Source organism: Vanacampus margaritifer, chromosome 5 (assembly GCF_051991255.1).
Source record: "Vanacampus margaritifer isolate UIUO_Vmar chromosome 5, RoL_Vmar_1.0, whole genome shotgun sequence".
NCBI lineage: Eukaryota > Metazoa > Chordata > Actinopteri > Syngnathiformes > Syngnathidae > Vanacampus > Vanacampus margaritifer.
Genome location: NC_135436.1, coordinates 12,569,141 through 12,583,094, shown reverse-complemented (window position 1 = coordinate 12,583,094; position 13,954 = coordinate 12,569,141). Strand labels below are relative to the sequence as shown.

At 39.3% G+C, this 13,954-nt stretch overlaps 1 long non-coding RNA gene across 1 annotated transcript; it reads left to right on the top strand.

The window, feature by feature from the left end:
• Positions 1-11,518: 11,518 nt before the first annotated feature.
• On the top strand, positions 11,519-13,604 carry LOC144052570 (uncharacterized). The gene is made up of 2 exons (XR_013294248.1): positions 11,519-12,152; positions 13,061-13,604. It is a non-coding gene; the product is annotated as an uncharacterized LOC144052570 (long non-coding RNA).
• Positions 13,605-13,954: the final 350 nt, after the last annotated feature.

Below are 13,954 nucleotides of genomic sequence, written 5' to 3'. Positions count from 1 at the left end.
TGTGTAGGTCACCGTCACCTCTTATACTTATTATGACAATTGAGCCACTTGTTAACAAAGTACTGTAGCTCTGCCTGCCTAAAAACCATCGAAACTAAATAATAACTGTGTGGCCTCTTTCTGTCTGTGTGGAATCCTGCATAAAAATACCAATTTTTAATAAATAAACCAGTAATCTAATTATGTATTTTTCCTTGACATAAAACCTTATGAAATACAATGACTTTTTTTAATTTATTTTTTTATCATGATTACATAACGCCGGTTTATATGTTCCATTACTCCTCAACTGTATATCTGTACCACTTTGGAAAGCATAATTTTAATAGGGAAATAGCTTACGTCTGTTGATGAAATTTTGCATTAAGAAGCACTGTTCAATACATTGATTGTTTGCACTCGGCCTGTTTTGTTCTCTTAGTTTCATCTACTTTTTCTCTGCGGTGTACAGCCTGTAATAATTCATGACCAGTGGCACAGTTTTACAATTGAATTTACAGCAAAAGTTGACTTCCACACTATTTTGTGTTCTAGAAAATGTGCTAGACATATCTCCGATGATGTCTAAATTATTCAATGTTTTTCCCTTGAAACATATCATCACAAATTTGCTATGACATTCCCCAACCACTGTGCAGGCCAATAAGTGCCGAGAGGTACAAAAAGCCTGTCGTTAGAACTCACTCTGCACAAGTATGTAGAAAGAGCGGCAATTATATGTAAGCGATGTGTCCAAAGTCATTTGTCTATCGATCCTTCTGGCCTGCTTTAATGTATGACCTTGTCATTTGAACTGCTATTCTAGGAAAGAAATTCCATTCAAACAAAATGGAAAGTAAACTTCCAGTAGGCCAGCACAGTTTCTGGAAAGCAACGAGAAATGTGTGCGATACATGTTCCTCATTCTTTATAGTTGTTTGGAATTGCATATAAAGCACAAGAATAAATGTTTCAAACAGCTAAAATGTCTGTGTTTCTTCAAAGAGATTTCTTCCTCTCCTGAACAGAAACTGAAATCTTGCAGTTTTCCACTCAAGTGACTGTGTGTGAATGCTTGTCTGTCTCTGTGTGTGTCTCTGATTGAACGCCGATCAATCCAGGCTGTAGTGTGCCTCTCGTCTGAAATCCGATGGGATCCGACTCAGCTCCCCCGCAACCCTCAACAGGATAAGCAGCTGAATATGGATGGATAGTTCTCTCGTGAAGCTCTGCAGAGGCATTTTGTATCACGCAAAAGTGCTCTGAAGATACTCCGTTATTTAATGTTGTCCGACACTGTTAAGTAGAGATGGGAAAATGAAGCCTCATGAAGCACTTTTACTATTTTTTTTACTCCTCTAGATGGTGCTCTTGGTTCAAATATAAAGGCTAGTGCAATGAAAATGTATTACATTTCCACTGCCTTTTTAAACCAATAGTGCCATCTAGAGGAGTCAAAAAATATCACAAGTGCTTCATGAGGCTTCATTTTCCCATCACTACTTAAGGTTAAAAGAGAAGAAGATACTGAACATTAGCTCTCAGAAACGCAATGTGAAATCTGCTCTTTTTCTTTTTTAATGTGTGTTATTCTCTGGGGGGCAGCACACAAGTATTAAAAATGTAAAAATACATAAAAATAAATAAATGCAACTTCATTAACATGAGCAGCTCATCACAAGGATCAAGTTCAATGATGATAAATAGTGTATGCACTTATTTCACATCGGAAAAATATCTCAGGGCACACCACGTATTCACAAAAACATAGAAAACATAAATTTTCATCAGAATAATTGACAGTGGATAATTTCCTGCGGCACACTAGATTGCGGCTCTACTGGACAACACTCAAACTGGGATCCCTTTAACTCTTTGACTGCCAGACGTTTTCAGAAAAGGGATGCTGTCAGTGCCAGCCGATTTAAGCATTTTGACTGATCTTTCAAGGTCCACAGAAAATTTTGTGTTTGGACTATGGAAACACACATACTACCAAATGAAAGATTGAACTCTCATCTTTCATCAGAAAAAAAAGTTTTCAGTAATCAACAATAGAAAATGGTTAGTTTCACTTAAATGCTCTGTTTTGAAACAAAAAAAGGAGAAATAAAGCTTTTTGTGAAACAATATTATTTCATGCACTCTAGTGAATTTGACACCTTTTTTTTTCCATGAATGATGCCACAAACACCTAAACAGAGCTTTACTTCTGTAAAACACTACCACCTACAATGAAAAAGTGTTTTTTGATAGCAAAATATGTTTATTTACATTCAACAGTGTAACAATTTGACAAAACAATTTGGCAAACTATTTACAAATGTGTGCAACCGTGGTACTATTTACAATTGTGTGGATGTTTCAAATACAGTTGTTCTTTTTGTAACACTCCCGTGCATGCAAGTGGACGCAGCAGGATTTGCACAACAGATTAGTTTCACTGCGATGGCTCCTTCGCGTGCAGACGATACACTTTCTTGCCGGCCTTTTTTTCCGGGGAATAGCAAGTATATACTGCAGTGTGTGTTTGGCCATGTTGCCATCAAGTCTACTCTCAGGATCATGATACGGTGGCATTACGGTGGTGTTACGTCTGGCTTCCTCATGTCCTTCAGTTCCTATACCGGGTGGTTGATCCATCTTATCCGCTCCATTCATGGTGGCATCGTAGTCCATAACCAGTGTCTTCTCCGTGATCAGACTGTACCCACTCCTCCGATGAATATGCATTGGACTCGGGGCACTCTGATTGAACGTCCGCCTGAGCAGAAGTGCTCGGTTGTGCTCCGCGTTTTCCGCGTTAGCATCGCTAGCCGGTGAGGCTTTATGACGTGATCATAGCCGCCGCGTCAACGCTTCCAACTTCGGCGTCAACCTCGGAGTCACCATCATCATCATCGTCGTCATCAATGTGCTCTTTAGCATTGGTCGATGCTTTTCGTCTTTGAAAAAAATGCTCAAGCGTGAGCTGCTTGCAACCGGTCGCCATTATGGCTTCCTCAGCCATTGTCCCCTCAACACTCTAGCTCCGCCTCACGTCTTCTACTGACGCCTACCCAATCTTGTCCAAAGAGAGTCATCGCTGCCATCTAGGGGCCAAAAATAGGCATTATACTAACTAGATCTGCTTGATACTTTCAGCACAGCTGGCCAAGGCTTTCCTCCACCCGTTTCCAAAAAAAAACAAAAAAAACTTGGTGAACGTCTTTTAACGTCTTTGGCGCTCCTCCGTAGGATTTTATTAAACGTTATTTAACGTTTTTGGCAGTCAAAGAGTTAATGTAATTTTTTTTTTCCCAACCAGTGCCCTTGGGACGTATATAACCTGGACTGCTAATGCAGCCTACACGTCGTATCGAGAAGTGAAGCCACTGGCGGCCATCTTGCGTTGCCACTAGCCAGCCAGCACATGCACAAAGACCCCATAAATCAAGTCAAGGAACTCAAGGGACACACGAGTTATTTAGCACTGGCTGGGGGGTTCCAGGTAACCAGGTTAGTAGAACAAGATTACTTTCAAAGTCCAATATTAATCTCCAAATCCAATGACTTCTAACTGAAACTACTTTATTACTAGGGTTTGCCCGATCAGCGATAAATGAATCAGAAGATGCAGCAATAAATCTTGTTAAATAGCTTTTATTCACTCAACAAAAACATAAAAATAACACTTGTTTTTGCTCCTATTTTTATGAGATGAACTTCTTCCTCATATAAACAATATCACCATTTCTCTCAACTATTGTTCACACACCAGTCTAAATTAATGATAGTGAGCACTTTGTGTGCCATGTCAAGATGCTGATTAAACATCATGTGACCCAGAAAACCAGACCAACTGGTTTTCTGCTCCCCAATAAACCAAAACTGCACCTTTCAGAGTGGCCTTTTATTGTGGGCAGTCTAAGGCAGACCTGTGCTACAATCATGGTGTCTAATCAGCATCTTGATATGGCACACCTGTGGGGTGGGGTGGATTATCTCGGCAAAGAAGATGTGCTCACTATCATACATTTAGACTGGTTTGTGAATAGCATTTGAGAGAAATTATGATATTGTGTATGTGGAAGAAGTTTTAGATATTTAAGTACAGACGCTCCCCAACTTACGAACGAGTTACGTTCCGAGCGATCGTTCGTAAGGTGAATTTGTTCGTAAGTTGCTTCAGTGCTATATTTTGTATTATAATTTATGTTTAAAGAGAATACGTACAGTACTGTACTACGTATGTTAGAGAGAGAGAGCGAGAGACACACACAGTATGTACATGTACGTAATAAGATAAATAAAATGAAGTTTAACTTACTTTTGGAAGATGTACTCGATGCTTAAGGATTTGATGGAGGAGGAGGAGGAGGAAGAGGAGGATTTTATATCATGAGAGGTTCTTCGTCGTCGCTGGAATGGGCTTCAAAAGTTACTTCCTCCTCCGTAACTTCAATGTAGGAAGAAGTTGAGGGTCGCGGAGAAGAAGATGAGGGTTGATGAGTATCTTCCTTAGAGGATTTACTAGAAACTGGCCGAAAGAAGCGATCTAACTACGATTGCACAGTTTTCTTCTTTTTTCATCATAAATGATGCGGTAGCACTGTATGGCATCATTCAATTGATTTGCAACCTTTGTGCAACGTTCAATATTTGTGTCTTGCTGCTCGAAGAGTGCGATGGCTTTATCTATGAGCGACAGGCGTTTCTTCTTCTTCCTCCTCCTCGACACGTTGCTGAGCCTCCAATGCTGGGTGAGCTCCACAGCGCCAAGCGTCGGTATTAGCGGCGGAAAGAAGCACTACAGTACTCGGAAAAAGGTGCGCAATAAAAAATCTAACTTACAGCATCTCTTTCCGAATATTTTTTGACATGCGCGCATGCGCGCAGACATGTTCGTATGTACCGTTGTTCGTAACTTGAATGTTCGTAAGTAGGGGAGCGTCTGTAAATCTCATAAAAATGAGAGCAAAAATAAAAATGTTGCATTTAAATTTTTGTTGAATATATTTAGGAATAGGGACTGGCCCGGCCCACCATAGCAAAAACCCACATATAATTGACGACAATTTAAATGCAAGTGGGGAAATTAATTTTATTTTTATTTTTTAAAGCTGCTAACTATTAAGTATATTACAACTGATCACCAATTTAGCATAAAATGCTAAATATCATCTGACCCCGATTCAGCCTTTCAGATCGGTGTAAAGTCTATTTAATACTTGACATCAACGAGCTCAAATGCTTCTCAGACAACAAACTTAAATGATAATTCATTTGGTACAGACCGTACTAAATGTGATTCTACAAGGCAGTCAGTACGTGTCATCAGTGGATGCTAAGCTAACGTGCTTATTCTCGAGTGCGCCAATAAAATGAGAAAATCAAAAGTCATCAGTTGTCCAGTTTAGAAAAATAAAAGAAGAACAGGTAAAACATGTGAAGCTTAAAGGATTCATGTTGAAGCAGCCAGAATTGCCACTAATGAAATCATACCACCTTGCTACATCCTCTTTGAGAGTTTGGAGGTCATATAGCACAAACAAAGCTGCCTTTGGACAGTTTGTGCTATTAACTCATAGAATCACGATAAACAAAGACCTTGTGAAACAGGTCAACCAAATCTGCACAAGCGTATACAACGTCACGTCTTACAAACAAGTAGTTAGTATCTGCAGCCTGCCGGAAATTGCTCATTTATTTAATTCAACTTCCAGATGGAACATAGGGTACATAGGCCAGAAGGTCTGCTGTGTCATTCAGTGCAACCTTAGCGTGGAGGAGAGACCAGGAGATGTGGAGAGAGAGAGATTGTCAGTCAAGCTGCAAGGTAAGAAAAATCTCCTGCCTGCATACTTTTGACTAGAATGTTGTCTGTTCTGTGCAAAAGTGGGGCTCAAGAGAGCATCAACAAGAAGCAAACAAAGCTCTTCTGATGCCAGACAGCCCCCAAGGGCTCTGACCTAACAGTAAATACAGCTCAACACAGACATTTGTTCATTATTTATGTTCTCACACATAATCTGGGGGCCATTAGTGAATACAGTGTGTGATTTCTACGCTAAATAATGCATGACTGAGATATGTTCAAAAGAAAAAAGTAGATGTATGGGTAGATTTTTATAAACCAGTTTTATTATTATATTTATTATATTTTATTTATTATTTTTATAAAGGACCACAGTACATTTGGTAAATTTAAGTAGAAATTGACTCAATGCTCACTATCAGTTAGTATCACCTGCCAATCAGTATCAATTGTGTATGTATATTTTTAAACATATAATCAAATTGTATTTAATTCATGTGTATAATTGAATTTAAAGACAAAAAGTCTTTGTAATGATGTTTGAGTCTGCAGCCACTAGATGGCAGAAGAGACCAAGTGTGGCGCGCATACTGACACTTGGCAGAGGTTCTACTAATTTGGTTCTTGTGCACGTTTGCTTTGAGTCGGCTGTTTGTTTCACGTTGCGACATTATTTATTGAGGAAAGGTCGTGTTCCTTTGCGAGGTCGAGACCTCAAAGTTGAATTTGAAGCGTTTGCAGGTGAGCGAGGCTCGCTAAGCATTACTTTTGCACTTTATAGTGTTTGGATCCAAACGCGCCTTGTTCCTCGACATTTCAAGGCGTGACGTCACCATTTTACAATGCCCTCCAAAATGTCAACAAGTCAACGGTTGATGGGTGGGGGAGTTGGATATGTGATACCACAAACCATTTTTTTTTTTTTTTAATATTGCGATACTGTGCGTGTCTGCGGCGGCTCACTTTTGCGCATTTTGAAAACATTACCAAGCCTGCTTAAAATCTCAACACGACCACAGTAAAACAAAGTGCTCAATATAAGAGGAGAGCCATTGCAGCCTTAATTGTTGGAAAGATTTGGCCCTTAGTTATACATTTTTAACATTGTTTGTTTTCCCTTCTTTGAACAGCTGTTGGTGACAAGTACGCTGCTGTCTTTTATTTGTCTCCAACACAAATACTGTTGCGCAGTTGTTCTCAGTTGTACACAACAGTTAAGTGCACCTAACAAACGTATGTACACTCACACACGACCACACAATGTACGTATATACTGTATGTACGTATATGAAAATCATATACGTCAGCATATTGGTTAACAATAATGTTAACGTAAAAAATATATATATAATATAGAAACATGATAATGCTGTGCATTTTTAAACCTCAACTTCATAATAGTGACATATGAATATAGCCAATGCATTTCTTGCCAGTGGTTGGTTGGCTGGCATCTTTTGGGGCCTATACGGTGCTATTTAATTATAATTTTCCTCCATTGTACCCCACAATTTAGAGGGAGCAGGCTATTATAATCAATTTACAATAGATTGAGATGTTTGATATTTGCAGACAATATTTGTTATAGCCATTATTTTCACGCCATGGCAAGCTAACATCATGGCTGAACACCTTCCATAGTCATGCTTACATGAAGTAAAATGCACAAATATCCAGAAGCTGAACACATTCATATACAAGTAAGAACAAACAAAGTCAAAAACACCAATCAGAATTGCAAATAATTAGCTACGCATGGTTTTAGATATGATTAGAATGATGTGATTCCAAAGAATGGGCCATTATGTCGCAGTACGCAAAACGTCGGTGTTGGCACTGATTGGCTGTTCACTAGCAGGAAATAAAACGGCCTTATCGAGTAAATTAGGCTCAGCAAAAAAATTGATTTTTACTTGACTTGATCCTTCTTATGAGTGTGTTCAGCGAGGTTCTGGATATGTGTGCATTTTATTTCATGAAACCCTGAATATGGATGGTGGATGGTGTGAAAAACAGTCAACTTGTCAGTTACAAAGGATGTACATATGCGTGCGGCGAGACGGCCGGTCTAAATTATAATGTGCGGGCTGATTTTTTTCTAGTGCCAGTCCAGCCCTGATGATGTATAAGCACATTCCGTAGAGTAACTACATCTACATTCACGTCATCTCCAGACAATCTATTCAGCGCTTGTGCCCAGCAGTGGTAATTATGTCTCATTTATCCACGCTGCTTGGATCGTAATTCGAGTTTTGATGTCCTGTTGTGAAAAACTTTTATCTAGTTGAGACAAAATCTCTTTTTCATTCATATATTGCGTGACCTCGGAGATCACACCAGCCATGATTGCAGTAATAGAGCAGAATTGGCCCATCTCAGGGAGCTCAAGGGTGAATCAATTAGCTGTTTCCGTCTCCCACTGGATCGCAGTACATACTGTAGAACGGCGTCCACCCTGACCGAGCATATTGGATTCGATTCAGTGCGGCTCTGATGCTGGCAAGCAGCCTAGTGGTGTGAAGTGCCAGTGAGAAGGAGGGATGAGCAGGGTGCCGGTGTGTGAAGGGGAACAAATGGAATAATGAAGAAAAAAGCATGCTGGTGAGGCTATGTGAAGATAGAGATGAGAACATAAATTAATGAAGAATGAGTCAATATCTTCTGCTCTGTCTGCCTTTTGCGTTTGTAATTTATTTGTTGTGAGCCGTCCCGGCGACTAAAACTGGTTGTTAATGTGAAAACCAAATGCTATGAACCAAGTTCAGTAGAGTTTAAATTCTTTGTGAGCAATATTTCTCATGTCTATTATCAGCATCACTGCTTGGCAGAAACGTGAGCTGTTTTAAAATAAGTGCATGTTGATGACTCTGAAGTGAGGCAGCTCCACTTCAGAGCTGTAATGAGAATTTGTAGGCTTCCACAGAGGCATTTACTGAAATCATTGAGGGATCGGCTACAATAATGCATATAAGAATTTTTAGTGCATTATACACACTGTCAAATTACAAAAGCTACTCCTAAAAAAGTGGAAAAATTGTAACCTGATGCTCCTAAAGGCAATAATCTAAATTTCAAATCGAAATTGCTGCTGAATAGTCAGTCCCGCACAATGATAGGTGAAAGTTGGTTTGATGTTACAGTATACAGTAACTTTTGATCCGGCACACAGACTGTATTTTTGTGTGATATTATTTTTTCTTTATTTAAATAATTCAACACAAATAATTAAAAAAAAATATTATGCACATAATATTTCCTCAAGAGGGAAATTCAAGTTAGACTCTGCTGAACATTTTGTACTGCACACCACATATCGCACACAGGCGAGCAAGGACGAATGTCACTACAGGGTCCTTAACAGTAGTCAGGAAACAGACTTGTCGCCAGACCTCAGTCTTGGGGGAGGACATAAAATGCATGAGGGCTGGGGGCAATTATTATTATTATCCTTCAGACAGTACTTACTTTGCTTTGCTCTTCTTGGTGGGCATTCACATGTCAGGAAGCAGACTAGCTTCTCTCCAACAACCAGTTCCCATTTTTTATTATCCACAGTAAGAAGAACAAGTCCTTATACAAAATCCAGATCACTTTTGATCACAAAGTTATTGAGTGCAGAGAAGCAATGCTATGTATGCCATGGATGGACAATGTGAGATAAATGAAAGAACATAAAGATCTTCTCAATTGTATGTTTTAGAGCAGCGGTGTCAAACATAAAGCCCGCAGGCCGGAACAGGCCCGCAAAGGGGTTTAATCCATTTTACTACTGTGTGATGTCTTTAGCCACAACTCCTACCTGCATGGTCAAATTTATATAGGTGAGGAGCTGGCTTTAAAAATAATAATAAATAAATAAATAAATCTTGTCTACAAATCTATATCGCCCTGTGTTTTTTCTTTTTTAAGACAAAAAAAGGTTGTGCTGTACCTTGACTTGTTTCAGCGACGACTGTCGCCTTCCTCAGAAGCTGTCAAACTGACAGTCGTGACGTGTCGCTATTTGCCCCCTTTTAAGTTCGAGCTCCAACTGCTCCAAAGTCTCTGCACACCCCCGTTTAGTCGAGCTCACTTTTGTCACTGTTATTGGAAAATACTCTAAATTCCTCCCACTGTAGAGACAAATAAATCAAACAGCGCAAAAGTAGGCTTCCTCTACTTGCAAGAGATGATAACCATCTACATCAGGGGTGTCCAATCTTTTTCATTTGAGGGCCACATACAGAAAATCAGAAGGACACATATGTTATGAAGAGAAATTGTGTTAAGTCCTAAAAATTTTTACCAATTATTTATTTGTGCTTTTACATATCCAAAAAAATGCTACGGTATGTAAACCAATTTATTTGTAATAGTGACACCTATTTTTTTTTACACCCTTCCTTCTTACTTTAACCATCCCCAAATATATTTTTAGAATTATTTTAACTGTGTCAAATGCCATTTTTAGTATATGTCGCGGGCCACTGAAAAACGAATGGTGGTCCGCAAATGGCCCCCGGGCCGTAGTTTGGATGCGACTGATTTACACTATGTTACACCTCTGCCGGCAAAGATATAAAGCTTAAATGTGCCACAATTATGCAAAATTAATGCCGGTTGTCAGTCAGTCAGTCATTGAATGTCATAACACTTCATCGCATATGGGCTTGTCTCTCTTTTATTTAAAAAAAAAAAAATCCTTTAATGATTCAGCTTATCGAGATACAAACAAATTAAGTAAACAGCAGCTGAACTTCAGAGGCTGATTGATATGTAATTAACACTAGATCTCCAAGAGCAGTCATTTTGACGGTTCTTTGTTACTCTGTTTACATAGATCAATGATGTTCCTGGCCGTTTGACTTTTCCTCTCTCTGTATGTATATCATTACTGCCCTGCCATTTTATTGTATTAAAAATAGAATAATATATAGGAGTAATTACTACTTTATCTCCACTATCTACTATCTACTATAAACAGTAGGGAGTTCATTTTGGACAAGAGGAATGACTTTAAACTAGCAGTACACCTCACCTCTTTATTTTGGAACATGTTCACATTGTATCCTTGTATTAGCAAATACTCAACTAGTAATAGGAGCTTTACAAAATTCCTGGCTTGACAATTGACAATTGACAATCAATCAACTGAATAAAAAATACTTATCATGGGAGGGGAATTTCTGATCTTAAAGTTCCTATAATGGTCATGTTGATTCTTTTGGAACTGAATCAACAACAGCACATCTGCTGGGTGCACGTATATAACCAGCAAAGGCAGTAAAAGAAAAAAACTCCATCTATTGTATACATTTAAGAGGAAGAAGTGCAAAGAGGAAAGCAGAGATTCCTCTCACCATTTGTCATGCTTTGTGGAAGCATTTGTAAAACAAACACACCACTTTCCAAGGAAATCCTCAAGAAATATTCTTCTGTGATTGTCTTTCCATTTCTGTAACACAAATCATTATCTCAGCAAGAGCTGTACTTAGAGCTTGGTGATTTTCCCTAAAATTTTCGGATTCAATAAAAAACAACAACAAGATTTTAATCCACCCCCCTCCCCCCAATACCTTTTTAACTCTTTGACTGCCAGACGTTTTCAGAAACGGGATGTCGCCAGTGCCAGCCGATTTAAGCATTTTGACTGATCTTTCAAGGTCCACAGAAAATGTTGTGTTTGGACTATGGAAACACACATACTACCAAATGAAAGATTGAACTCTCATCTTTCATCAGAAGTTTGTTTCTACCTGTAAGAATTATTTTGGAGGATTATTATACATTTGCCGTGTTGAAGTAAATTGCCTCTTGGGAAACACAAGTCAACGTAATAGTGTAGTAATTTCTGTTTATGATTGCTATGTATTTTAAAGGAGTGTTATTGTATTTGGTGAAGTTGCAAGTGGACGACTCAGCTGCCGAGTGGGGACAACTGATAAGAAGACGTGACGCACGTCAACGCCAGGGTCCCTGGACTTGCATGCCGCATTAGAGAGTGTGAAGTGAGATAGGAGTTGTTTTTCTCTTTCTGTCATGTAATCAGATGCCCCGATTAGTACATATAAGGGGACTATTTGAGTGATGAACCAAGAGAGACTCTGTACCGATCAAACTAAGGCTGCAGTTTTCTCTTCCTCATGAGTCCTCATGAGTAATAAATTTGGAACCAGATGCTTCTTCTCTCTTTATTTGATAAATGTCTACATCTGAACCTGACATTAAATTGGTCCTTCGTAGCCGGATTGCAACATACCGGAGGTGCCCAGAGGCAGAGCCGACGACCAAGAAAGACCGTGGCCACGGCAGCTGTCCCTTTTTAGGGGACTGGACCTCGGCCCTGTTTCTGGGGACTGAAAGTTGAAGCAATCCAGGAAGAGAGAAGGCAACACTGGTAGGACACTTATATTTTCATTGGCGGATTTTTGGTAAATAAGTGTCCGTTTAAAGTTAAGGGCGACGGTGTCCTGTACGTATTTAAACCAGAGAAAAAAAAGAAAAAAGAACTGAGGGGAAGGGAAAAGACAGAGGAGTCTAGAAAACAGAGGGGAGGGGAAAAGACAGAGGAGTCTATAAAACTGAGGGAGGGGAAAAGACAGAGGAGTCTATAAAACTGAGGGAGGGGAAAAGACAGAGGAATCAAAACCGTAAGAATACTAGTCAATGTTGCGTAAAGAGACAGAGAGAGTCTATAAAAGAGGGCGACGGTGTCCTACGCGCGTAAATAAAGAGGGGGTGTGAGTGGAGGTTCGCTACCTCGGTGTGAGTGGAGGTTCGCTACCTCATTATTGTTTGTTCGGGGATTTAAAGTCAGTTTAATCTCCTTAAGAGAATCGCTGACTCCAACATGGAGAAAACAAATAGCAAAATAGCCAACAAGAAAGACCCGAAACAACAGTTAACATGTAAGGACTGCAAGTTTGTAGAAAACCAATGTCCTTCTAAAACAAAACATTTAAATTTGTGGATAACGAAATATGAATTTGCTGACCAGCTTAATACACAAAAAATATTTAACTTGCAAGTTTTTTGTTTTTGTTTTATTAAATAAAAATCTTTATAAGTGGGCCGCTATATTGACACATGGTGTGACCCATGTGTCAACAGGGGGAATGGTAGGACGGATACACAGAATGTATACAACATATGGCTTTATTTTATTCTCAAAATTTTTTATTATTATTATTATTTATTATCATTAACAGTGGCAACGAAGCCGGTTTGGCCGATTACATGCGAAAAACATTAGAGAAAAGAAATGAATTGAAATTACCAGAAGGCGATTGTGCTTCTCTCCAACAGGAAGAACTAGTAGCTCCAGGAGACTGGGTACTGATCCGAAGCCTCAAAAAGAAGCACTGGAATTCTCCAAAGTGGGAAGGCCCTCATCAAGTGCTGCTGACCACGCCGACGGCCATAGAGATTGAAGCAGGGAGCACTTGGATGCATCTTACGCATTGTAAAAAGGTCATCTCAACCGACAAACCCAACAGGGAGGGTGAGCGAAAGTCTGATTCAAAGGTGGGAGCAGATATATAGAATCTGAAAATACCTGCGGTCAGTGAAGTTTTCCAAGACGCCTAACCTAATTAGGGGTTCTCGGTCGACATGGCTATTGCGTGGATAAGATTTGCGGTGCTATGTTGTGTGGTCTTTGTGACCGTGAAGGCTATTCATTCACCAAATTGTTTGATTCTTTGATAGATGCAACTGGTGGTTGTGCATTATTCCGTTCTTCAGTAATCAACAATAAAAAAAATGGTTCGTTTCACCGAAATGCTCTGTTTTGAAACAAAAAGCGGAGAAAAAGAGCTTTTTGTGCAACGATGTTATTTCATGCACTCTAGTGAATTGTACACTTCTTTTTGTCCATGAATGATGCCATAAACACCTAAATAGTGCTTTACTTCTGTAAAACACTATCACCAACAATGAAAAAGAGTTTTTTGGTTGCAAAATACGTTTATTTCCATTCAACAGTGTAACAATTTGACAAAACAATTTCGCAAACTATTTACAAATGTGTGCAACTGTGGTACTACTTACAATTATGTGGATGTTTCAAATACAGTTTTTCTTTTTGTAACGCTCCCATGCGTGCAAGGAGACGCAGCAGGATTTGCACAACAGATTAGTTTCACTTGCGATGGCTCCTTTCGCGTGCAGACGTTACACTTTCTTGACGGCCTTTTTTTC